Source organism: Ailuropoda melanoleuca, chromosome 14, assembly GCF_002007445.2.
Source record: "Ailuropoda melanoleuca isolate Jingjing chromosome 14, ASM200744v2, whole genome shotgun sequence".
In the NCBI taxonomy this organism is placed as follows: domain Eukaryota; kingdom Metazoa; phylum Chordata; class Mammalia; order Carnivora; family Ursidae; genus Ailuropoda; species Ailuropoda melanoleuca.
Genome location: NC_048231.1, coordinates 76,159,643 through 76,185,345, shown reverse-complemented (window position 1 = coordinate 76,185,345; position 25,703 = coordinate 76,159,643). Strand labels below are relative to the sequence as shown.

The window sequence follows — 25,703 nt, the reverse complement described above, 5'->3', positions numbered from 1 at the left end:
CGCTATGAGCCTGCTTCTTCCTCTCCCACTCCCCCTGCTTGTGTTCCCTCTCTCGCTGGCTGTCTCTATCTCTCAAATAAATANCAAAACAAAAAACAAAAACATAGCAAACAAGTGTATTTTTCAGAACCAAGGAAATACCAATGCTCTATTCTTGTTCCCATACTGTNACAAAAACAAAACAAAAAACAAAAAACATAGCAAACAAGTGTATTTTTCAGAACCAAGGAAATACCAATGCTCTATTCTTGTTCCCATACTGTGATCTACCCTTCACACCAATTGTTTCTCTCTCCTTCACTGGTTGTTATGGAACTTAGATTGGTTTCTAAGAAAAAAATTCTCTATGTTGATAAACCAGATGTGATGCTGTAGAAGCCAAGCGCAGGCCACTCCAAAATGTGCCACTTTGCATATTATTTTAAATAAAAGTTACTGAGGGGTGGGGCGCCTGGGTGGCACAGCGGTTAAGCGTCTGCCTTCGGCTCAGGGCGTGATCCCGGCGTTGTGGGATCGAGCCCCACATCAGGCTCCTCCGCTGGGAGCCTGCTTCTTCCTCTCCCGCTCCCCCTGCTTGTGTTCCCTCTCTCGCTGGCTGTCTCTATCTCTGTCGAATGAATAAATAAATAAAATCTTTAAAAAAAAAAAGTTACTGAGGGGTGCCTGGGTGGCTCAGTTGGTTGAGCATCTGACTCTTGATTTTGGCTCAGGTCGTGAGCTCAGGGTCATGGGATCAAGCCCCATGTTCAGCAGGGAATCTGCTTCTCTCCTTCTCTTTTTCCCTTTGCCCCTCCCCTGGCTTATGCTCACTGTCTCCAAACTAAAGAAAGAAATCTAAATAAATAAATAAACAAACAAATAAAAGTTACCGAAGAGACGACCTGTACAAGGACACTCAGACCCTCCTTTCTCCCCCTGAAAGCAAGAAATACATCTCCTATGGGCAAAGTACCCTTTTCTGCACTAGGAGGTAAAGAGATATCTCTAACACCAGAGAGAGGAAATTTAGAGACAAGAAGATTGTAGAAAACAAACCTTGTTATTTTACTAACTTAACACCTTACCAAATTCTGTTTAAAATTCCCTACTACTTTGGGGCTCCTGGGTGGCTCAGTTGGTTAAGTGTCCAAATCCTGAATTTGGTTCCGGTCATGATCTCAGGGTTGTGAGATCAAGCCCCATGTGAGACTCTGCACTGGGCATGGAGCCCACTTAGGATTCTCTCTCCCTCTTCCTCTGCCCCCGCCACTCCCCCAGCTCGCATGCACATGTGCACACACACTCTCAAAAATAAATAAATAAGTAAATAAATAAATATCCTTACTAATTTAAGCTCCCAAATTTTTCCCTGTCCTGTCAATTCCTTACCAATTTATTGTCTTTTTGTATAAGAAGTATAAAAACTGACTGTTTTGGTCATTTCTTTAGGTCTCAGTGTCATTAGGTGTCTGTGGTCATGTAATAAATCTTTGGGTTTTTTTCTCCTGTTAATCTGTCTCATGTAAATTTAATTTGTAGTCCAGCTAGAAGACCTTGATGGGTAAAGGAACAATTTTTCCTTCCCTTCAGTGTCCAGAAAGGTGGGCTAAGGCACAGACCAAAAGCTCAGTTCAGGAGTTGAGATAAAACTCAAGTCAGGTAAGATTTGAGCTTCCAACAGTCTATGCATGTAGACAGTCAAGTGACTTGAGTACCTAGAGAATGGGAGTTTTCTTGGTTACTACGTTTGAGCCCAGGGGCTCCTTTAACACATCCATTCTAGAAGCATTTCAATGCATGGAATATGGGTAAGTGTGCTTAACTATACAGAGGAGGGTGTGATGGGTTGGCTAGTGGAATAGCTGGGTTTGGTGAATTCAGAGGTCTAGGAAAATCAATTATGACGAGCACTTTAGCATTGCTGATGTAGTAAGGTTTAGGCCTTGGACTCCTAAAAATTTCAGAACCGCAATTTGGGATGGACTTGTACCCGGACATAAAACAGGCATATCCATGCCCCTGTAGGACATAGATCGGGCTGGTTTAGGGAGAAGATGGCCACTAAGATAATGGGTATCATAGGTTCAACTCCCTATCCCACACAAAATGGAGTGGGGGTGCATGCTTCCTTAAGTGCTGACAGCCTTTTTAACCAATATATGTAAAGCTGTAAAGAAAAAACAAAAAAATCAAACACTGATCCTGTACAGGTACTAGGGTTAACATCATTCATGTGGAAATCAAGAGCAAAGAAAAAATAATGTTAAACAGCTCTGTACTATAACATTTTCTGTAATAATACTCAAATGTAAGGAATAAAAACAAAAATCCTTGATCATTAAAAAAAAAATCTAAGGGATGGGATAATGGCTTATCTCCCCTCCCCTCCTATGATCACTCCTTTTCCTTCCCCTTTTAGTGAATGTATCCCCCACCCATAGGCATCTCAATGGCTGCCTCTTCCTCACAAAAATCAGTGCAGTAGCTATATTCTGAATATTTCTAATATAAGTCTTACTCCGCCAGGCCATCTGGAAGTCTGGATAAACCTCTGAAGGGAGCTAGGCAACCTCTGACCCAGGGGAAGAAGGAAAACTTGCTCTCAGTTTAGAGAGTTCTCTCTCCCACTGGCAAGTCTCCTTGAGTTCCTTTTGTGTGAGACATTTTCCTTTATAACAAAATAGCTCAGAGTAGCATGATGGCACTTTGGACCTATAGTTCATCAACACCCAGAACAATGTTATAAAAATGACATTTTGAAGTAAAGGTAGAACAAAAGAAATGCTATCAATTAACATATAGATGTTGTGTGTCCCTTTATCACTAACCATAAAAAGGTTATTCTCAGAACTAGGCTTCTGCATTTGTAAATTTAATATATCAAAAACAAATGTTTAAAACCTAAAAATAGAATGTTTCCCCATAATGGTGTAGCTTATGAGCATGCTTTAGAAGAATAGTGTATGGAAATATAGTGTAACATGTATCACAGAAGCATGTGTGGAATATTCTAGGAACCCAAAGTAGGAGAATAAACACAACCCAGGTAACATGACAGGGGATCAGAGAAAGCTTTACAAGGTGGCTAAGCTTTGATCCCCATCTTGAGAAATGACTAGAAATTAGCCATGGTAAGATTCTAGGCAAATGCAATTAACATAAGAAATATTAAGAGAATATGTAGACGTATTTATCTGTGTGTTTGAGTGGGGGTTGAGGGTGCATGGGGACCCCAATCCCACCTTCTTTCTGATGTGCAATCAGTCATGTAAATTGCCTGATGCAATTAAGTATAAACTCATGTTCTCTGACCAGGGGTCTTACACTTTAAGTGAGAGGTTACCCCAGCTATAGAATCAAGTCTTTGCTCCTCAATAAAGGAATCCCAGGTACCATATCAAACGGATCTCATACAGATTTAGTGGGGAGAGTTAGAATAGTCCTCAGAGAGTCACCTCCTCTACATACAAGCAGTCCCTGCCCTTAGCTTTGGCATGATCACAAGCTCCCAAGATGGCACACAGCTAGGAGGCTGCTTCCTGCTGTAGTGAGAGCATCCAGTCCTCACCGGCCATGTGGCTTCTCTACTGCCCTGGCCAGGCTCCAGACTATTACCCTCTGTGAGACTTGCTGCTCATGACATAACTGGGTCACACCTCAAACACAATGTGACACTTCTGGGGACCAAGCCAATTTCCTTCCCTCCCCAACCCATTCACCACTCACTGGGTCAGTTCGTGGTATAGCAAATGACAAGGAGTGTAGTCAAGCAACAGTGACGCTAAGGGGGTACCACGGCAAATCCTGATTTCAACCCTCCCTTCAGGTGTCCATGTCCTTCAGATCTGAAAGGTAATTCTCTTTGGCCACTTTTTTTTTTTCATAAAATAGTATCACCTCTATGTTATTGGGCAAGTTAGTAGCAATACAGAATAGAACAGGATCCTGAGCACTGCGGACCTGAGTTCTAGCCCTGTGGGAGGGCTAATCAGCTGTGTCACTTTGGAGAAGCCCCTAATCTCTGCCCCTGTGCTTCCTGATCGGGCGAAGAAGGATGCCTACTCTTCCTAGTCTGGAAGGAACACCTATCAGAGAAATGAAAGCATTTTCAAAAACTTTAAAACACTAAACAATGTTGAATTAAGCCAGGAAGTTGTTCATCCAGAACATTTGTTGAGACCACTGAGAGCTGGCAGGCCTATTTTCTAAGGCAAGTGGGTCAATTGCAGTTGTCACACTTTTCCATCCATGCAAGATATGCTGCCTAATTTGGAAGGAAGTCTGGGATCAGAGAAGTTAAGTTCACTCCACTGAATACTAAATATTCATTGAGAGCCTATCATGCACAATGTGCTGTGTTATATGTTTTAATTTCAGTGATTTGTCCAAGGTCAGAGAGCTGGTTAGTGTAGGGCTAAACTAGCTGCCCTCGCTCCCAGCTTTGTTATCCATCATTCTCTTTCATCCCATATTCGGGAGCCAACCATTTTCAATCGGGCAAATAACATGGAATTTATCTGCTTTAGGTTCACAACTGTTTCATCTGACGTTCTATATAAAGGACATGGGTTTTTCCAGAAATATTTCACTGGATTTCTCTTAATTTAGGGAGAGGAAAAAAATATATTAGTGACATCAGGACTTTCCCAAAGAGAGACAAACAATATCTCAGAAATACAACTGGATTCCTAAGAAAAAGCAGCAGGAACAAGAACAACACGAGAGGCCAACACAATCAACACATAAATAATTCTACAATTATTGGCAGGCCTAAATTCACTGGCTGTCATCCTAAAAGAAAAGGAAGTCAGGCCTGAGGTCCAGCAATATGAACCAAACGATCAACTGCCACTCCAGCCTTAATCACTACTGCTCGTTACTGGATGCTCTCTCTACCTCGCTGAGGCCCTAACCTCACAGAAATAAAATAAAGAATGGAAAAGAAATTTGGCTCTGTCACAGAGTACGTCATGCTGATTTATCAACCTGAAATATAGTTTAATCTGCATAAAAACGGAGTCTCGAAAACTGACTGGGATTAATAGGTTCCAGCTCTAATTCCTTCTGGTGATCTCATTTAAATAGGCCATTCATCACTGTGACCTCTTTCGGTAATAGCCTTACTGTAATATTTAATTTTACATTAATTCTGTTGTAACTTAGCCAATGCTCATTTGCAGAATAATCACCAAGGAATTAGCCTTGGCCCCCACCCCCACCAACATTCACATGAATGCCAAAACAAGTCAAGATGGTCGGCTCCCTTACTCTCTAAAATGCACTGTTCAAGAATCAGGTGCATTTGGGCAGGACAGCGCATAAGGAAAAGGGAACATTAACACAGTCTTTACCTGGACTATGAGATAGAACATTTATTTTGAGCCAATTAAGACATAAAATCAGGTACAAGAACTCAAGTTATCAGGTCAATTTGCACACATTAGTTGACGTTTACTTGTGTTAGGGTCTGGCAAAGTCCTCTATGTTACTATTGCTTCTGAGTCAGAACACCCCTGGCCATGAGTGACATTATGAATTCTAACAAATTCAGTCCAATTGAATTCAACATAACATGTTTATGGAGCATGTATTATGTAACTTCTGTATGTGACAAAGCTAAAATAGAGTTGTGCTTAGGAGCTTACCAAGGACAGTTCATGCCACATCTGAGTCACGGAGAAATTATAACCAATGTTCCTACCACCATGGCCAGGGCTGGGATGCAAGCCTTCTTTGGCCACTTCGTGGCTCTCTGGAGCAGTCAGCAGTACACTGAAGGGACACAGGCAGACGTCCACGAATCAGGGGTATATGTGTGTTCACACATAGTTCCATGGACAGTCAGAAAACCCAGAAAGCCGCGTCTGGCAAAAACAGAGAAATGAGTATGAAAACTGACCTTCCAGGCAAGAATAATCCAGGGACAGGTAAGATTTTTCTCTCCCATTCCTGCTGGATAGATCTTGGAGGGTACTGGCAATTGACACCGAAAGGTTACCTAAAGGTTCTGGATTCGCTAAATGAGCTAATGTGTCAGCGGTGCTGTGGGCAGGCAGCAGCTGGTAAGATGATTTCAGCGCTTGTTTCAGATAGAAAGGATGCTCAACATTGTTCTGCAATGTGTTATTTTCCTCCTCCTGTAGGTACATCTTTTTAGGTGATACGCATGTCATTAATAATGGAATTACCGTCCTATTTTAGAATTTAGAGTTATACTAAAGATTAATCCAGCTCTAGGCAAGACACAATTGCTCGCGAAGAACAAGTAACTTGCTCACAAGTTGCAGGTGGGCGCTGACACGGCCCAGGCCAGTATGCCCATCTCTGGATTCCTGGCCCACTGCCCCTTCCACCTCCCATGCCCCCATATGCCACCTCAACCCCCTCTCACTATGAGTGGTCATTCGAGCCAGAGCTCAGTTAAAGACTGAATCAGCCTGGCAGCTGCTTCAGAGCCAATTTATACAGTAAATTAAAACAAGTTCCTCCTCACCTTCACTACTTCAATAAAATCATTTTGAAAAGACACCAAATTACTAGGCTAACAAGGATATCTGTATCTTTCCATCTAGCCCTGGTACAGACTTATGTAAGAGAAAGTTACTACTTAGAACACAGTAGCCAAAGACAAAAAAGAGGATTCTTTTCCTGGACCAGCAAGCTATGCTGAGATGCCTTTAAAAAAAAACATAAGCAAGGGAGGAGTCTGATAAAGTTGGGAATTGACTCCTTTCCTAAATAACCATTTAGCATAATTTTCTTTCTTCTCATCTCTCACCAACAGCTTTTCCACATTCTAACTCAGCTAATGACCTTATTTCACTAGTGGTGGGGTGTAGGAGATGGAGCAATCAGGAAAGAACTTCTGCACATGTCCACCATGAAATTCACATGCCTGCCTACATCTGCACACATGTCCTGGACCGCGAAGAAGCCCTGAACAGAATGCCCATGCTCCTGTCTTAGGCCAACTCAGGTGCTGTCTGTCTGCCTGTCTCTCTCTCTCTCTCTCACACACACCCCATCTATAGTTATAGAGGAGTTTTGGAAATACTGGATTAACCAAAGCAGAATAATTAGCTTTGTCTCTTCTGTGGGATTGGACCTGCCACTATATAGTGTGTTCTCCAGGACAGTACCACGCCAGCCTATGAAGACGTGTGTGGGAACTCCTAATGTGCTGACTATTTTTCCTATACTTCAGTCCTAGAGATGGTGTCCCCTTCTCATTATCCTGGGCATTTGCACTTACTGTGAACCCTCAATACCCTCGTGGTTCTTTGGAACTGGCCCTAGCCTTCTGCCAAGAATAGGAGTCATGTCGGCAACACCAAACATTCTGGCTAAGTCCATGCTACATGCCCCTCAAAGCCCCTGATACTCACCATTTATCTATGGAGACTTTCTCTGAATGTCCACTGTTGGGACTCTTGACCAAGCTTGGTCCACATACATTACTACACCACTCTGTACTTTTGCCTCATTTTGGCAAATGCCAACCACTCAGTTTACAAATTTAAGGTACCAAATGCAAAAAAGAACTGAGTGAGAGACTGAGGCTTCCTTAATAGACCTCTAACCATCTCTATTAATAGAAAATCAGCTCAAATATGCACCCCATTAATAAATGGCAGATATTCTTTCCTCATATATGAGATATGCTCATTAATCACCCCAGACAGTTGGAAAAGATACTTTCAAGTGTGGCTTTCAGCTCTAACGGGGAGATTCTATGAACTGCCAGTTCTCTGGGACAACCAACCGACTGCACATTATCAGCTATATTTGCAACTCGGGGGACTTAATGGTCCTAAAACATGAATCTCACTGCCTGGGTAGCTCTATCTCCCCTAGTCTATATAACTTCATAAATATGCACATGAAAACATAATATTAATAAAGGAAAGACCTGTATATAAAAGGTCCAAGTTTAAAATCAGATCGATAGCCTTGCCTTTGAACATAAAAACAAAAACAAAACAAAACTAGGACATGAATATCCACTTCGTCTGTAGCTTATGGATAGAAAGGACAGAGGGGAGGGGGACTTCAAACAGGAATCAAATGTGTGCAGACTCTCAGGGCAGAGACCAGAGATGCGTATGCACGTTAGGAAAAATACAGTTGGGCAAATTGGATAGTGTTGGATTATTAGAGGTCTGGGAGTTTCAACTCTAATTTCCTTTTCTTTTTGTCCTTAAAGACTCCTTTTGCTCAGAAAATACATTCTGTCACCGTATGCAGCATTTTTATCCCCAGCCTGAGCTCTTTTGTAAGCCCAATATGCTTGCTTCCATCCCCTCACATCTGTAACATTTAACTTTAATGCCTCTGCCCCTGAGGAGGGAGGGGCTGAACACATTTTGGCCTGAAGAACTAGCCACTTGGCAGCGTATCAGCCAGTGACCTTTCCTACTGACACTGTCTGCAGGGCGGCTCTGCCACATGGACAGGAATACATTCCTTCCTGAGCCCAGCCTATGAGCCCACTCCGATGGGGGCTGGGAAATTGCATTCCCCTTCTGATTAAGAAGAAAGACTCTCCATGGCTCGGGGGTCAGAAACCACGAAAACAGACCCAGAAAGTGGGTCCTCTCCACTGTGAAAGCCCCAAGGGCTGCTGGATTTGTTGTGACCCCACCTGGGGGTGAGACACTAGGTTTGCGATGAGATTTCTCCCCATATCACACCTGGAGTCTGGGAGAATGCACTTCCTCTCAACCCTGCGGATATGTTTTCAGAGCTCCAAGACCAACTGTCTACGGTTAAAGGGAAATTCAGAAAAGTTCTTCATCCCGCAACCCGTTGCACAGCAGACTGCCCTAACTTAAGCTTTAAATTAAAAACTGGGACTACTGCTTATTTATGGGTGGTTTTGGGTGGAATGTTATTTGGTGAATACATAATGAGGTGTAAGATTTAAAGAGGCTGTGGATCAGAAAACTTCCAACATTTTAAGCTGCATTTTTTTAAACAAAACCCCAAGGAAGCTCCATCCAAAATACAAACAAAAGACTATAGCATCACTGGTTAGACGGGGTTAAGGACAAAAGGGCTGTAACTCCCTCCTTCCCTCAAAACAGCTCCAAGGCAGATGTATGCTGGACCTCTGAGAATGACTGAAAAACGCTGCCCTGTGTAGAGGGGTTACTCTAAACCTAAGTCTCCATCATCAAGACAAAAGGGCCAGTTCTTGCTGGAGACAAATAGCTATGTGAATTATCCAAAAGACCTTCCTATCCAGCTTTCCCAGCACCATTTATTAAGAGGTATCATTTTCAGATGGAGTATTCTTGGCTCCCTTGTCAATTATTAGTTGACTGTATATGTGAGGGTTTATTTCTGGGCTCTCAATTCTGTTCCACTGATTTGTGTATCTGCTTTTAATGTGGGAAACAAAAGCAAAAGAAAAATGAAATTTCCTACTACTTATAGCCCACTGACAAGTCCTTGAAAGAGGCAGAGTGACATTCCTCTAGGACCTCAGCTGCCTGGATATTAATACTTTGCTAAGGGCGAAAGGCAGTATTAGCCCAACCCCCAGGATCCTGTAAGTCTACTTTAACGTATAAAAATTCCTTTGGAAACTTCATCTCTAAACCCCCAAAAATACATGTTGGCAATCATCCCCCAAGCATATGGCCTACCGATATCCATCTGAAGGGTCTCATGTCTAAGGCTTTATTAGACAGTTATTAATAAATGACCTTTTCCCAACAATGGCTAGCCACCTCAAGGTCCTTGGAAACTTTGCTGCCAAAATTTCTTAGAGATTTATGCTATCCTAACCCCCTGCCCCTATCCCTAAACCACTCCTCATGACCCCAGTGCAGCTCCTTCTGCCCACTGGTCCTGTCCTGGTGCTTTAATAAAACCACCTTTTTGCTCCAAAGACATCTCAAGAATTCTTTCTTGGACCTCAACTTCAAACCCTAACTTTTATGCCAATATCGCACTGTTTTGATTATGGCAGCCTTGTAATCCAGTTTAAAATTAGGACATGTAATGCCTGCAGCTTTGTTCTTTCTCACGACTGCTCTGGCTATCTGGGGTCTTTTGTGGTTTCATACTAGTTTTGTTTTTCCTATTTCTATGAAAAATGACATTGAAATTTTTACAGAGATTGTAAAAATCTATAGATGGCATGTCAATTACATCTCAGTGAAGCTGGGAAAAAAATAAATGTTGGTATTGAGAAAAGTTACCTTTGCAATGTATTCAGTGATTTTGAAAGAACACTATATCCCTAGTTGAAAGTTAGCTTTCATTTTTATACTTTAACTGTTACAAGTAATTTAACCTCCCAGTTATTTGGGGTTTATTAATCCTTATGGCCTCATTGGGAGGATTAAATGGGACAGCGTTAAGAAAAATACTTGGAATAGTTCTTAGCCTAGATCCACCCCCCTTTCAATCCCCCACCATGCTCCCAGCCCAGCTGATGGTTTCCAGTGAGTTTATAATGCTGGGGGTGGGGGGTGGGGGGAAGGAGTACATATGTAAACAACCAAGAACATTTGTGTTTTTAAGTTCTACAATTGAAACATAAAGTTCTGTGGGAACACTAATGAGCAAACAAGTATATACACTGTATCATAGAAGAGGCTTCAAAATGCAGAGAGCACCTGAATAAGTCTTGGAAGGATGAGTTCACATTGACTCCACTGAGAAAAGAGGCAAATGGTTGTTCAAAGCAGGAGGAACACTGAGCAAAAACAGAGAGGTAAGCAAGTATATCAGGACTCAGTGCAGCCACAGCACGGGAGACAGGGCCCTGAGAAACCCAGTTTTGATGCAAAGTTGACTAGTACCTGGAGATAAGGCTGAAACAATAGTTCTAATCAGTTTTCATTTGTCTGTACACCTTAGTAAGGGATCTAGACTTTATCCTACACATACAAGGAACCATTGAATGCTTTTAAATCATAGCAGCATGATTAGAACCTGATTTTACAAAGATAATACTGGTTTTCCTCAGGAAGACCAGCAGAATTCAAACACTGATGTCAAGGAGATAAAGGAAGATACTTCAGGTAGTCCAGCAAAATGATGACAACATCATAGTTAGCATTCACCTTAATATGGGTCAGGGATATTTCAAAACATATTATTACACTGCTTCATCCACTCCTCGTCACAATCCAATGGAAAAGACACTGCAATCATCCCCATTTTAGAGGTGAACAAATCAAAGCACTGAGAAGTTAAACAATTTGTCAAGATCTAGCACTACTTAGCAGTGACATCTAATTATTAATAGATCTGACTGATGACAAAGACAAAAATCAGAATGCTTCTAGCTTGAACCAGAAGGTAGATCACAATGTTATTAAGTGAAAGAAAACATTAAGGTAATGAGTAGAGGTGTTTAAAAACAAAAACAAAAACAAAAACGGATGTTAGGAAAACAGATGGCTAGGACATTGGGGATGAGAGCCATGCATTTAATAACAAATTGCTTCGGTGTTTTTACTATGTTAATTTCCTTATATAGGCAATAAGGAGTCATAATTTGTATCTATATATAGATAGAGAGATATAGGTATATATACACATATACACATAGACATATATACAATAGATAAAACTGGATAGATTTGAATTTGGACTTATGTCTAGTATTGTTTTGAACTCTGAATGGTTAGTTTATTACCACATTTGGTGTCTTCTGGATCTTTCAGAATTTTCTATCTAACTAGCAGAGCTGATGAGAATACACATAATCATAAAATACATTAATAGGTAAAAGAAAAACATGAAAAAACATTAAGACATTTGGAGAATTCCCCAAATATGAGATATTTAAAAGATATTTTGATTAGGACAGGAACTTAGATCTTATCTAGTACAAATCTGTTCCTTTTTTTTTTTTTTTTGAACAAGGAACATAAAGACAAGAAAGATAACTAGGTCAAGTTTTTATTCACACCTATCTTGGGTACCCATCAGAGTTAAACATAGTAGACAAAATTACTGGAGACAAGCTGGAAATAATTTTCAGTTAATAGTCTTTTTTAAAAAGCCACTGAGAATGAAAAACACCTATTTTTTCTATCTGATGATGGTTTCCATCTTTTATACTGGCATATTTTAGGAAGGATACTTTTAAATGCAAATGGTAGAAAAGAACTATGTAATACTTCCAGGAGCCTGAGCCCATAGCTGTAGGGGTCATACTGTACCACTCCTTGAAGAGAGGTGGACAGGGATATTTGGATGCAACCCATAGACAATAATCTTTTCTACCTTGATATTTTCCCCATACTCTGAATGGTATTCACCTGCTCTTGAGACAGCTATGACTCCCAACAAATGTAAAATGCTAGAGCATTTGAAGGCTTTTCTGAAAACTCTAGCATTTGATGCTATCCTGTCTTGTTTTATAGATTTATTTCCCCTGTAAGGCAGCAAACTTCTGGAAAGCAAAGGCAGTTTTATTCTTCTTTTACTGCACAGTATATCGAAGAACAGGAAACATAGTAAGAATTCAAAATATTTATTGATATGCCTTTCTTCAGCATGATTTAGTCAACTTTACAAAAAAAATTCTGCAAAAGCATTCTGTAAATAAAAAAAGGAAGTTTTTCCTTTCCACTATTTCCAACAGTGACAGCTCAACATTTTAATGCTTCATTTCTTAATTATACTGCTTTAAAAAGATATACACTGTTAGGAAATGTTGGATTCAATCAGTAATATATAGTTGGTGATTCCGGTCTCATGATCACATTTCATTAAGAAATCCTCTTCTCTTTTCATATTCTTTTCTTTTTTTAAGATTTTATTTATTTATTTGACAGAGAGAGAGACAGCTAGCAAGAGAGGGAACATAAGCAGGGGGAATAGGAGAGGAAGAAGCAGGCTCCCAGTGGAGGAGGGAGCCTGATATGGGGCTTGATCCCAGGACCCCAGGATCAGGCCCTGAGCCAAAGGCAGATGCTTAATGACTGAGCCACCTAGGCACCCCCTTCTTTTCATATTCTAACATGGCACTTCTATTTTTCTCTCCTAAGCCAAGTTGCTAATTTATACTTGGTGGTCCTTTGAGGGTAGCTCTGTGCTTGTATTTTTCCCTTCATTGTTTATTATAATAAGCATCCATAAAATATTAAGTGTTGACATTCCAAGTTGCAGTTCCTGGCTAGAAGAGAAACCACTTTTAAATGTGAGTGACATTAAGGACTAGAAAGTAATCTGGTAGGACAGCCAGGTAGCTGAGACCCCAAGCATTCTGAATTTCCAGTGAGGAAGGATTTTTGGTGTTTGCCAAATGGGAGCAGGGCACAAGCGTGTACTCAACCCCAACTGGTGCTACAAATGTGTTACTGAGAATCATTTAAGCCTAAATGTAGACATTTCATTTGCTCTGAACATCAAAAGGTCTCAGCTTTTACAGAATTTCACTATTCTATTAAATTAACAGGAAGCTTTGTATAACCCAAATAAAAACACACATTCACCTGGGAGTCTCAGTTTACTATATTACCTTTTCGTTCTTGCCTTTTAGAAACAAACACAAACCCAGCTGCCTTCTTTACAGCCTCCAAATGAAGGTTTCATTGGGACAGAATGGGAAGCACTTGAGACAGGAAAGCCAGGCTAAAGGGGTGTTTGCAGAATTAATTTTGCCATTCTCGTTTGGTCATTATCTCCATAGGGCTTTTGCTGAAACAGAAATTTCCTCCCTATTAAATGTCACTTCTTGTCTAATACAAATGACAGTATTTACTAGCCACCCACTAGCCCCCTGCACATGTCTCAAATCACTGGCATCCTATCTTGTTCTACTAGAATATAATCTGCTAAGCAGCCAGATGCGGTACTTTCTTTTAGTAAAAGCAAATTGGTACATCGCATTAAAATATTGTATTTCGAAGGGAAGCCATTAGGCATTTTAGCAGTATATTGCCATGATTTTATTTTTATTTTTAAAGAGTCACTCTGGCTCCTCTGTAGAGAGTGGGTTCTAAGGGGAAATGAACAGAAACAGGGAGAAGAAGACTACATAACAGTCCCTGTGGGGGAGAGCAGGGGCTTCCTATGCAATGGTGGGTAAGGAAATGGATAAAAGCAGACAGATGTGGAATGCATTTCAAGAATGGACTTACATATAAGGAGTAAGGGCAAGAGAGGATGATACTTCAGGACATTCAAGAGATTATTTCTGCAGTCTATTCTCTTCTTGGGATTCTTGTCTGTGATGTAATATTACACAGCGTCTCACTCATTCTAAAGGACTGCTGGTCTTGCCTCTTACTTCCTGTCCTTGGTTATGTTTTTTACTTCTGCCAGAACTTTCTGAATTACTCATAACTTCCTATATCACATAATCTTAATTTAATAAAATAATAATCTTATAAGATTACAATAATCTTGTAAAATAATAATCTAATCTTACCTATAACACAAAGAAAACTGCATATCTGTAATTAATAGATATGTACTTAATAGGGGAAGGACAACAGCCTTCTACCTACCTGTCTACTTCATAAATACATCATTTTCCAGGGACTTTGGAGCTAAAACTCAGATCCGTCTCATGCCAAAGATTTTGCTCTTCCCCTACACAGTCATGTCTCCCTATAGACATGATACTTTGCTAGAAACTTACAGGAAATATACATATTTATGAGGAATCCTTTTCTCTTAGATAACTTAGATAACTTTTCTCTTAGATAACTATCTAAGAGATAACTTCTCTTAGATAACTTTTCTCTTGTGGGGGAAAGGAACTTTAACTTCATCAACTTATCAGTAAAGGGCAAATAAATGAGTAGTCTTACAAATATGAAAGATATAGAGACGTTTCTGGCCTGAAGAGTCCCAGGACCAGAGACAGTATGTACTGCTCTTTTCAGTTAATTGCTTATGGGACTTGCTTTCCCTAACCAAATAGCATGCTTGTGATAAAGGATACACACTTAAGTACCTGAAAATGAAAATATGTTTACTTTCCCATTTCTACCTTCTGTAATGCCTATTAACTGGCAACCAAGAGGTCAGCATTTGGGGGAAAGGAACCAAAAAAAAAAAGAAAGAAAGAAAGAAACAAAAAAGAAATGGGGGCAGTCAATAACTCATGGTTTTTAAAGCTAATCTGCACTCCAGATGTTTGAGCGGGTATTTTTTTCTTGGGCTCCACCCTTCAGATAGAGTTAAAGAAATGCCTTGAATCCTATACCTACCTTTCCTGAGAATGCTTCCAAGTTTGTATATATAACAACGTCTGCTAAATGACTGCTGGGCTGTTTCTCTGCGTGATTTTGAGACCTCCACGATGACAGCCCTGCGCTGAGAGCCCTGCTGCCAGGCTAGGGCCCCCAGGGCACTGCCACGGAAAACAAGAAGGCCACAGCTGGAGGATTACTCAGGCCCTGCCTGCTCTGAGCAATTGAACTTCTGGTGAAGCTGACTGTGTCTGACAACATCCCCATCAGGCCAGCCTGGATTCACTTGTGTCTCACCCTGTCAGCCTGCAGAATAGCGAGGTCCCCCATGTGCCCACAAGCAGGGAAGCAGACTAGCTCTGGGCCAGAGGAGGGAAGGAAAAATAGGAGACAGTTGTCAAATTCAGTGAAAAATTAAGATTTGGGCCATTGATTCAAAGGTCTCCAATGCTCCATAGGGTTCTACCTAAGTCAAAGGAGGAAATAAAAGAAACACACTACTAACATAATAGCTGTCAAAATGTTGAAATAACTCTCTCAGAGTCACAGGGTGGAGAAGACAAGGAATTCTCATTGGTAGTGTTCAGAAAGAACTGGGAGGAACTGAATGTCTTCTGGAGAAAACAAAATAAGGAGAGGTCAGTACCAGGCTATAGGTATAAAAGCAAGATCACAGATATTGTGCCTGTACAAGGAAACGCAAAGCATGACCATACCAGTACAGATAGCAGATTGGGCCACATGCAGGCTTGCAAGCCAGAGGTCCCACTATGATTCTGGAACTGAAAATTTACTACTAGCTGTACTAAAAAGTACACCCTCAGGTAAAGCAAGACTGTAGCTGATAACAGTAGTAGGCAGCAGGAATTTGAAACAACTCAAGAACACTAAAGGCAGATAGTAAGAAGGCCCTGGAAGCTTCAGCTGAATAAAACCAGACACCAAGAATAACATAATTAAAAAAAAAAAGGGAGCATAAAATTTCTCACCCCTAGTAAAAATACAGTGATTAGAAGAAGGGAAATAGTAGCACCTGGGTAGCTCACTCGGTTGAGTATCTGACTCTTGATTTCAGCTCAGGTTATGATTGCAGGGTCATGAGACCAAGCCATGCAGGGAGTTTGCTTGAGATTCTTTCCCTCTCCCTCTGTCCCCCCCATTCACACCCACCCATGCTCTCTCTAAAATAAATCTCAAAAAAAAATAAAAGAACAAGAATGAAATTGTTTTCCCATGCTGATGGTAGCATAATTGGTAAACCTGTTCACATAAAAACAAAAACAACAAAAAAAAAGGTTTCCTACCCACAAGAAGGTTAATTGTTCAGTAAGAGTAAAGTAACATTAGGCTTTAAGAGACTCTTCGGAAAGATTGAGGCATTTCTGCCTGGAGAAAGAACACTTAAAGAGGAAAAAGAGAACCATCTTCAAATATCTGAAGAACTATTGTCTCAAGATAAAAAATGATTATTTTTTTATAGCTTTGCAGTCTTGCAGTCAGCTTTTGTCTACTTAAATATTTCCTTGGATCTTCCTTCAAGTTCCTCAACTCCCAATTTTTGGAATTTTATGATATAAATTAAATAATGAACAGTGATCAATACCATGTTGACAGGAGCAAAGGACCATAGCAAAGATGACATAACCCTGGCAGATTCTGAGAAAAGCAGCCTGAAGACCAACTACTCATGCATGATAGCAAGACAGAAGGGTGACTAAGTGGGATGTCAGGTGAGGGTGGTTATTTGGGCATTGAAAAATGAAAACTCCCTAGAGCCTCGGAGACACTAGGGGCCTACTCTAACAGCTCTGAGTACGGAGTCAAAGTATTCTCAAAGAGCACTTCAAGAAATGAGAGCTAAAGCACAACAGAAGCAAAGTTATGGTGCAAAGCAAAGCACAACACAGCGGAGGAGGAATGAGAGTCCTTGAACTTCCATGTCAGCTGCACCATTTCCTAAGACTATCACCTTGGGCAATTCACGTACCCTTTTGTACGCTCAGCTCCCCATACGTCTAAATGCATAGGGAAAAAATGGCACATCATCCACGTTCTAAAAACCATAGATTCTATTCTCCCCTCCTCCCCTGATGAATATGCCTCATAACAAAGTACTCTTAAATCTTAATGCCACCTCCTTAAAGTCTGTATGTTTCCCATCCCAGAGAAAGCCAAAGGAGAAGGAGGGCTATTTCTTGGAGAACCATCCCAGTGGGTACTCATCATCTCAGCTCAGGCACACTGTTATGTGAGGCTTCCCTTCTAGCAGCATATTTCTGGGCCATCATGACTTCTCTATGCCGAAGATCCTAAGCAATAGTATGATCTACTGATAAGTCCGGTTGGGCTCATCTGACTTTATGACATGGTAGGTTTGATTACACCCAGTTTAAAATAAGCAGCTTAAGTTGACTGTAACCTGGTGCTCCTTGATTCCTTCTCTGTTAGAATCCACTGGCAAGCTAAATACTATTTCTCAAAAGGAAATTATTTGTTTCTGAAGAGGAGGCTTTGGCTTTGCTTCAAATGTCTAGAGAACTCAACTATGATTTCCTATTGAATTTATTTTTTATTTTTATTTAAATTCTAGTTAGTTAACACAGTGTAACACTAGTTTTAGGCATACAATTTAGTGATTCAACACTTTCATACAACACTCGGTGCTCATCACAACAAGTGCACTCCTTAATCCCCATCACCTATTTAATCCATCCCCCGTGCCCACCTCCTTCTGGTAATCATCAGTTTGTTCTCTATAATTGAGTCTGTTTCTTGGTTTGCCCCTCACCCCCATACTTGTTTTGTTTCCTAAATTCCAGATATGAGTGAAGCGATATGGTATTTGTCTTTCTCTGACTTATTTCACTAAGCATGGTACTCTCTAGCTCCATCCGTGTCATTATAAATGGCAAGATTTCATTTTTTAGACTGAGTAATACTCCTTTGTGTATATACATATATACCATCTTCTTTATCCATTCATTGGTCAATGGACACTTCAGCTGCTTCCATAGTTTGGCTATTTTAGATAATGCTGCTCACTGGGGTGCAGGTATCCCTTTGAATTTGTATTTTTGTATTCTTTGGGCAAATAGTTAGTTAGTATCCAAAATACATAAAAGGCTTATAAAACTCAACACCCAAAAGATGAACAATCCAATTAAAAAATTGGTAAAAGACATGAATAGACATTTTTCCAAAGATGAATAGACATCCAAATGGCCGACACATGAAAAGGTGCTCAATATCACTGATAATCAGGGAAATACAAATGAAAACTACAATAAGATACCACCTCACACCCGTCAGAATGACTAAAATGAACAACGCAAGAAACAACAGGTGTTGGCGAGGATGTGGGGAAAGGGGAGCCCTTCTGCACTATTGGTGGGAATGAAAACTGGTGCAGCCACTTTGGAAAACAGTATGGAGCTTCCTCAAAAAGTTAAAAAATAGAACTACCTTATGATTCAGCAATTGCACTACCAGGTATTTATCCTACTGAGTTTATGACAGGTCCATAGAGCACCTTGTTCTGTTTCAGGTGTTTTGGCACCATTGAATTTTCTGGATCATGAGACCCAAGAAGTAGTATTGCTTGTATTACAAGCTGGACCACCTGTAAACCCTTCTCTTGCTCAAGGCTGTAAGCATGACAGGCAAATAAGTTGGACTAAATTGCTTTATGTTGTCTCCAAAAACAAAATAGATCCATTAAACATTGTGCCTCTTTCTTAATGAGAGGTGATACAATGTGCCGCAACTTGTGTTTCCTTTTGGCAGATATATCCTCATATGCTCAAGGATACATCCCCAATATCTTCATAGAGGTGGCCCGCACACACGAATCTCATTGAACTATTCAGGATACCCGTTACTTCCTGCTTCTTTCATCTTATCAGCATGATGTCATTTTGGTAGACTAGCATGTTGTCCTGAGGAATTGTGTGACAAATATTCCTGAGGAATAAATTAAATCAAGTAGTGATTGGCATAGCTCAGATCAAATTAGTTACGGTACACTCCTGTACTTCCGGGTGAAAAGAAACTCTTTCTGGTGTTATTAGGATGTGGGGAAGAGCCCAATGGTTTCAAGCTAAATAGCTGAAGAATAGATGCCAATAGCTGGAATTATCTAATAATCAAAAACACATCTGTAACAGTGCTTACAATTGGAGCCATTATTTAATTACATGTACCATAATAATCTATTGTCATTTCCCAAGATTCTTCTGTCACACTACAGACCCTACAGAAGAATTAACTAGGACATAATAAAAAGTAACCATCTTTGAATCTTTCAAGTCCATAGAAGATGGACTAATCTCTGCAATTATTCTAGATATATATTTCCTTTAGTTCCAAGGGTTCCCACTTGGCTTTTAATAGTTACCATTCCACAAGTCAGGAGACTAAATAAGAATCCTGCCTGCTTCTGAGGATATACCCTTTCCATCTATGCACAAGTGACCATAGTGGGTCTGTGGACCCACTGGACCCATTATTACATAATTTCAGACCTAAATTCTCTTTATCACCTGGCATTCATAAATCTCAGTTCTGACCTCTGGATCACAGTACTGTCCTGAGTCACCAGAGAGTAATGTTTTCACAGAGACAAAGTCCAATAATTTCCCCCCAAAATTAGGTATTTCCTGATGGTCAGCAAATAATTAAACTTGAATTTGCCACAGGTCTGTTTGGGGAAGGCTAGGAAGATTTACAAGATAACTTGGAAAGTTATATACAAGATCCTTCCTTAAGCATGACCAACTTCTCCTTCACTTCAATGGTGCTGGGTCAGGTTTATAAGTTGGTTGAGGGTCTGAAAGTGTCTGTAGTGTTGTTCAAGTCAGGCTTCTATTCACTAAGTCTGAATTATATATATATATATATACATATATATATATATATATATATATATATATATCTTTTTTCAGGCATACATCAAGCAGAATTTTTAATGGGATATCCATTTCTGTTCTAGGAAACTATGTTCAATTAGCCATTTCCAAAATTCTATGTAGATCAAATTATTCTGATTACCACTTTTCCTTTGCTGCCGTCAATGGTAACATGTTTATCTTGCTTCCGGGCATAAATGGCTAATAATTTGCCTCTGATACTCTGAGTACCCAACATTTTCATTCAAATCAGGAAGCCATATAAATAGTTGCTTTTCCCACTTTTATCAAAGCCTAGAGAGAATAGCCAGTGAAGTAATTTTTAAAGTTGCTGGTGCTTCCCCCATCAGTGTATTTTCAATGTGAGATCAAGTGAGTATCATCTAAGTTCTCTTGCAGGGCATGTTTTGGAAGAATGAGCTAGTTGTACGTGGTAAATCCATTCCAAATCCCGTGTCTTCTTAAAACTCTATAGATTCCTTGCTTTACATTAAACCCAAGGCATTTCTGTCATTTTCACTTCACTTGGCAAAGGTGAGTACTGAGTCCAGTTTTACTCAACAATTCCAGGTAATAATTAAATCTGTATCCAGTTACTTGAGTTCATTTGGTGTAGCACAATGAATCCAGTATCTCCTGTAAATGCACCAAAATCAACAAGTTCAAACGCATCTAAAATAGGTTTCTCTCTCACTGGTCTTGCATCCTTAGGATCAATTTCCATTGGTATTTCCCAAAATATTTTGTTGATGTAAAATATTGAAATGCTTAAGTCAAAACCTAGGTTTGATTTGTAACTGATCCCCAAGAGCATAGTGGGATCTAACTCCAAATGCCAGATGTGGTCAAGCCACGCAGGAGGAAACCTGGCATCTTATTCTGTGACGTTATCACAATGCCTCAGGCATCATAGAACAGCCTCATTAACAGGAGAGAGGGATTGCTTCTGTTGCCCTAGGATGTTCAGAGAATCTGGATTTAGTCAAATTCTCCTAAATGTTCTAATTCCATTCTTCCAGGGTCCGCTTCTTTTCCAACCAACGTCCTACCTTTTTCCAGAGAGGCCGGGTAAAGCTATGAATTCAGCCTGTGTTTTAATCCCACACCCCACATGGACAGATCCCATGGCCATTTTTGCACACATCAGCCCTGAAGCTATAGGAGATTGTTTTAGGTGAGGCCCTGAAATGCCTTTGTTCTCTGAGCCTAGGACTGAGGACCCCAAGTCTGCTATTGTTCAGTACTTCAATGTAGTTAGAAGCAGCCAGTCTTTTCCCCTATAACTAGCTTTCTACAGTTCTCCCACAGGTTTTTGGTTTCTTTTTTTTTTCCAGTGTGTCAAAACCACTCCTTCAGTCCGAGTGGCGCCAAGTGATAAGTGTAATAGTTTGCACTGGGTGATATGGAATAATACTAGTGCCCCACCCTTAACGGTAACTGGCTCTTTCCCCACCCAAATCAGAGAGCCCATCCCACAATCCCCTTTCTTTGACACTTGTGCAAGCACTTCTGGTCCCAGTTATTCTGTGGGTCAGTTCTTAGTTGCAGGCAACAGATTCTACTCTTAATTTAACAAAAAGAGATGTCCATCCACACCACAGAGTGTTCCAGTAGAAATCCCACTGATAGTGCCACCCACTGCTCAACATTCAAACCGGAGGGACTAGATGCCAGAACCTGGAATACAGCTGCTGCAAAGGAAAAAAAGAAAAAAAAAGAAGAAGAAGGGACTCCGTAAATGTACTTTCCACAAAAGCTGCACATCATTATGTTCTGATGTTTACATCTGCCTTTAAGGTCTCAGCCAGGTGCATCTAGTTGGCCCAACCAGATGTAACCAACTGAGCTCCACAGGAGGCCAGCAAATGAAGCATCACACTACAGGAAACACGAGCCCGCCACAAGAAGGTCGGCATGGAGTGGAGGGAACCTATCTTCAGAAGCTGCCATAGTCATGTTTACCTCTGTGCGGTGACTTTTGATTCATGTTACAGTTGAGACAGAACCTACTTACTAGTCGAACCTGGAAGAGGTTTGCCCATGGCAGCTATTTTCCTCTGAAGATAGAAAAACATCTGCTGAGGAAATTTTCCACATGCAAAATAAAACTTGCTTTATGTTTTTATATCTAATATCCAAGTTTAGACATGCACAGAATGCTAAGACACAGCTTACTAAAGCTCAGCCAAATAAGAAAGGCACACAAGTCAATAGTGATAAAATATTACGCAAAGTGCAAAGCCTGGCATGCGCACAGGGAAATAGTGTGGACATAATATAATGATAATGGGGAAAGTTAAAATGGATTGAATGTGTCCAGCAGTGTTCTAAGGTATTTTCATGTGTTTTATGTCCTACCATGAGTCCCTGATTCTTGTACTCTTTCCATCCTTCAACTCATAAGTTCTCTTGGTCCAGGAAGGGCCTGACCTTCACCTCTTAAATCACATCAGAGAGAAAGAAGCTGGTTTCCTTTACACCCTACAACTGGTAGCTCTAGTCCTAGGTCCTGACATTCTCCCCTTCCAGACCGAACAATGACGACACCCTGCTTTAGCTTTCTGCCACTTCTCCACTTCTGAAAGTAGGAGTATATAATTTGGAGTTTACATACATGTATTTTCCAGAAAACTTTATTTTTAAAAGTTTGCACCTGACAGAGTGGGGGAAGTATCATATTTGTTCCAAATCATTTCTTTTTACCCTCCTAAAATTTGATTGATGCCCAAATAAAATAGGGTAATTTTGCCACATACCTGGAAAGCCATCTGTTACAAAGAATAACACTTTGCAGTAGTTCCACAAAACAGTATCCAAATAGCAAAACTAGAATCGGCTCTGCTGAAGCAGTGAGTGGGAATGTCAATGTGTTGTAGGCAACATCTCCCTGTAACTCTGCTAGAGTTAAGACCCCTTTTTCTCTCACAAAGACAGGCTTGATGGTAGAGAAAGTTCACCAGGGCTTCTACATTTTCCACCATCCTCATTCCTTCACTGGTTTCCCTGGGCCACAGGAGCCTGAGACTAAACAAATCACCTTCAAGCTACAAAATACAATCATTTACCCTAACTTCCTCTTTGAAGCAACAAGGAAATACTGCTTCTACGGTGACTCAGCAAGTCTGTGAAAGGACCCAGGACAGCTGCCCTAAAATAATTTAATACATATGATGTCCTTGCATGCAGCTGGCAACTCTTGATCTGCTATCAGTGTTTTGTTTTCTTTACCCCAGGGGAGGAAATGGGTCAGCCAGGCTGGACGTAAGCTTGTCAACAATTTGATTTATGGGTCCCGTGTCCTAGTTTCTCTCCCCCAACATTAACCAAACAGGCTTTCATTCAATCATTACAGTTTTATTCCTTTGAGGCTTGGGGCTTTTAATCCTCAAGACATTGATTAAACCTCTGTTAGCAGTCTCAAATTGTGCTATTACCAATATCCTTTGCAGAGATTCTTAAGATTGAAAACTCAGATAGAAACTTGAGTAAGGAAATTGGGGGGAAAGACAGGCAAAGTTTAGGTTTCACTGGCTTCACAATTTTTCAAAGGGATGCCTATGATGCTATGGCATACCAAACTCCTCTGGGGTCCTCTTGATCCCAGGGATATTTATTTGGAATAAACTAGGCTAAGTTGCAGGCACTCTAAAGCTATAGAACAGGTTTAAGAAAATCAGTGTCTCCTACTTGGAAATGATGGTCATGACCTTGGGCAAGGGCAGTCCTTTGGACGGACAAACCACACCTTGATGCACATAGCTGAAAACTAACTGCTTGTATTTAACATCACCCATGTGGTAAACCTCTCCATTTCATACCCACTACAAATCCTAATTTTTTTTCCCCAGGAATGACCTTTGAGGATTTTCACCCAGGATGCCCGCCTTTTAAAATCCATAATAAAGGCCTGTCAGATCAGTGCGACACTCTAACATATTACCCCAGCATTGGGATCAATCACAACCCAGGGCCTGAGATTCAATACATCTTGTTGAAAGGATGCAAAATTTTCAGAATACATTATAGTGAAGTTTGCAAATCCCACAGACATAAATTAGGAAATTTGCTTGATATACTCTCATGTCACTGAATCTTTGCTGGGCACCTGGCTGGTACAGAGACTGAGCAGGGCTGCTTCTGAGGCAGAAAGCACAGTGGCTCCCCAGACACACTTATCTACCTCCTCTATCCCACAGGGTTCTGGGGTTACTAAACCTGCACTTGTCACACCCTGTTAGGCCTGTATAACCTCGCAAGTGCTACTTCTTCAGCAAAAGGAAGGAGAAATAATGAAAGATAGAAAAGGAAAAAAGAAAAAAAAGGAATAAACAGAAGCAAAAGTGCATTTATTAGCTCAGTGAAAGGAAGCGGAAAAGAACTGGGAATTTTGATTTTGTTAACATTAAACTATTTTTTAGAGCCATTGCTCTTGCTTCTGATAACGTCTGATGACCCAGGAACTGGGTCACTCATGATTAGCTCAGAGGCTATGGTTTTATAACCTGAGTGACACCGCACTTCTCTCCTTCAGGGTCCAGGGCCGTCCCGAAACCCTTCCCTGCAGACCTGAAAGGACACTGTTGCAAGGTTGCTAATGTTGGCCTCAGTCAGAAGTGACTTCGGAATGAGAGGGTGGGAGAAGCAGAGGAAACAAAGCAGAAGTGAACAGTGAGTGACTTCTGAAAAGTACGTGTTCCCTTAAGAACACCATGCAGCCCTGTACTTCTCCGACATCCACACCTGTACCTTCTCGAAGGCTGCTTTCATCAATAAGTTGGTGTTAATGAAGTCAGAGAAATGGAATTATGAAACCCAGCAGAGAACAAGCCTCTGTGCCACCATGTGTGATAAGCTGGCTGACACGAATGACCCCACGTGACAGCTGCTGGCAAATGAGGACTCCTCCTGGTCTTCTGAAAGCTCAAAGTAGAGACATCGTAACCCTTATAACGAAGTTCTATGCCTCCATGTTTTAGCATTCATTTTCAAAAGAGCAACTATAAAATAAGCAACTATATTCTTCTAGTTAACTCCAACAGTGACACACCACAGTCTGAAACAGCAAGCCGTATATTTGTGGTACCTTACTCCACCATCAACATGAATAAATAAGGGAAAAATATAGATGGGGGCATGAAGCTGCCATCCCTCCTCCAGAGTGAATTATGTCTGAGGCCAAGAACAAAACCAAACTCTTCACAAGCAAATGTTATTAGATCACATGCTCTGCATGCATACTGAAACATCTTTCCCAAATTTACTCAAGTAATCGGTAAGTCTTCAGGAAGCATACACCAAAATATGAACTTCTTGACAACAACTGCAAGTAAAAGAGACTCCAGAAATATAGTGGCTTAAGTCAAAAAGTAGTACACTTCCCTTGTAAAGAGCAGTCAGTTAGTCTGGGCCTGGCATGGGGACACCACAGAGGTGGAGACTCCTACTCCTTTATCTTATGGCGCTATCCCCTCTAGGGTGCTACCTCGTCCCTGTGACGCAAGATAGCTCATCACACCCATATTCCAGCCCACAGAAAAGAGGAACAAGAGGATACTGAGGTCGTGCCTACTGTCTTTTAAGGGCACTGCCGAGAAAATCAACACGTGAATTTGCTCACATCACACTGGACAAGTCTTAGACAAATGGCTCCACC

At 40.7% G+C, this 25,703-nt stretch overlaps 1 long non-coding RNA gene across 1 annotated transcript in view; it reads left to right on the top strand.

Moving 5' to 3' along the window:
• LOC117796065 overlaps positions 1-25,703 on the top strand; it is a 54,704-nt gene that overhangs the window by 20,131 nt on the left and 8,870 nt on the right. The window contains exon 2 of the long non-coding RNA XR_004620409.1: positions 24,582-25,322. This is a non-coding gene — a long non-coding RNA (uncharacterized LOC117796065). The remainder of the gene's footprint in view (positions 1-24,581; positions 25,323-25,703) is intronic.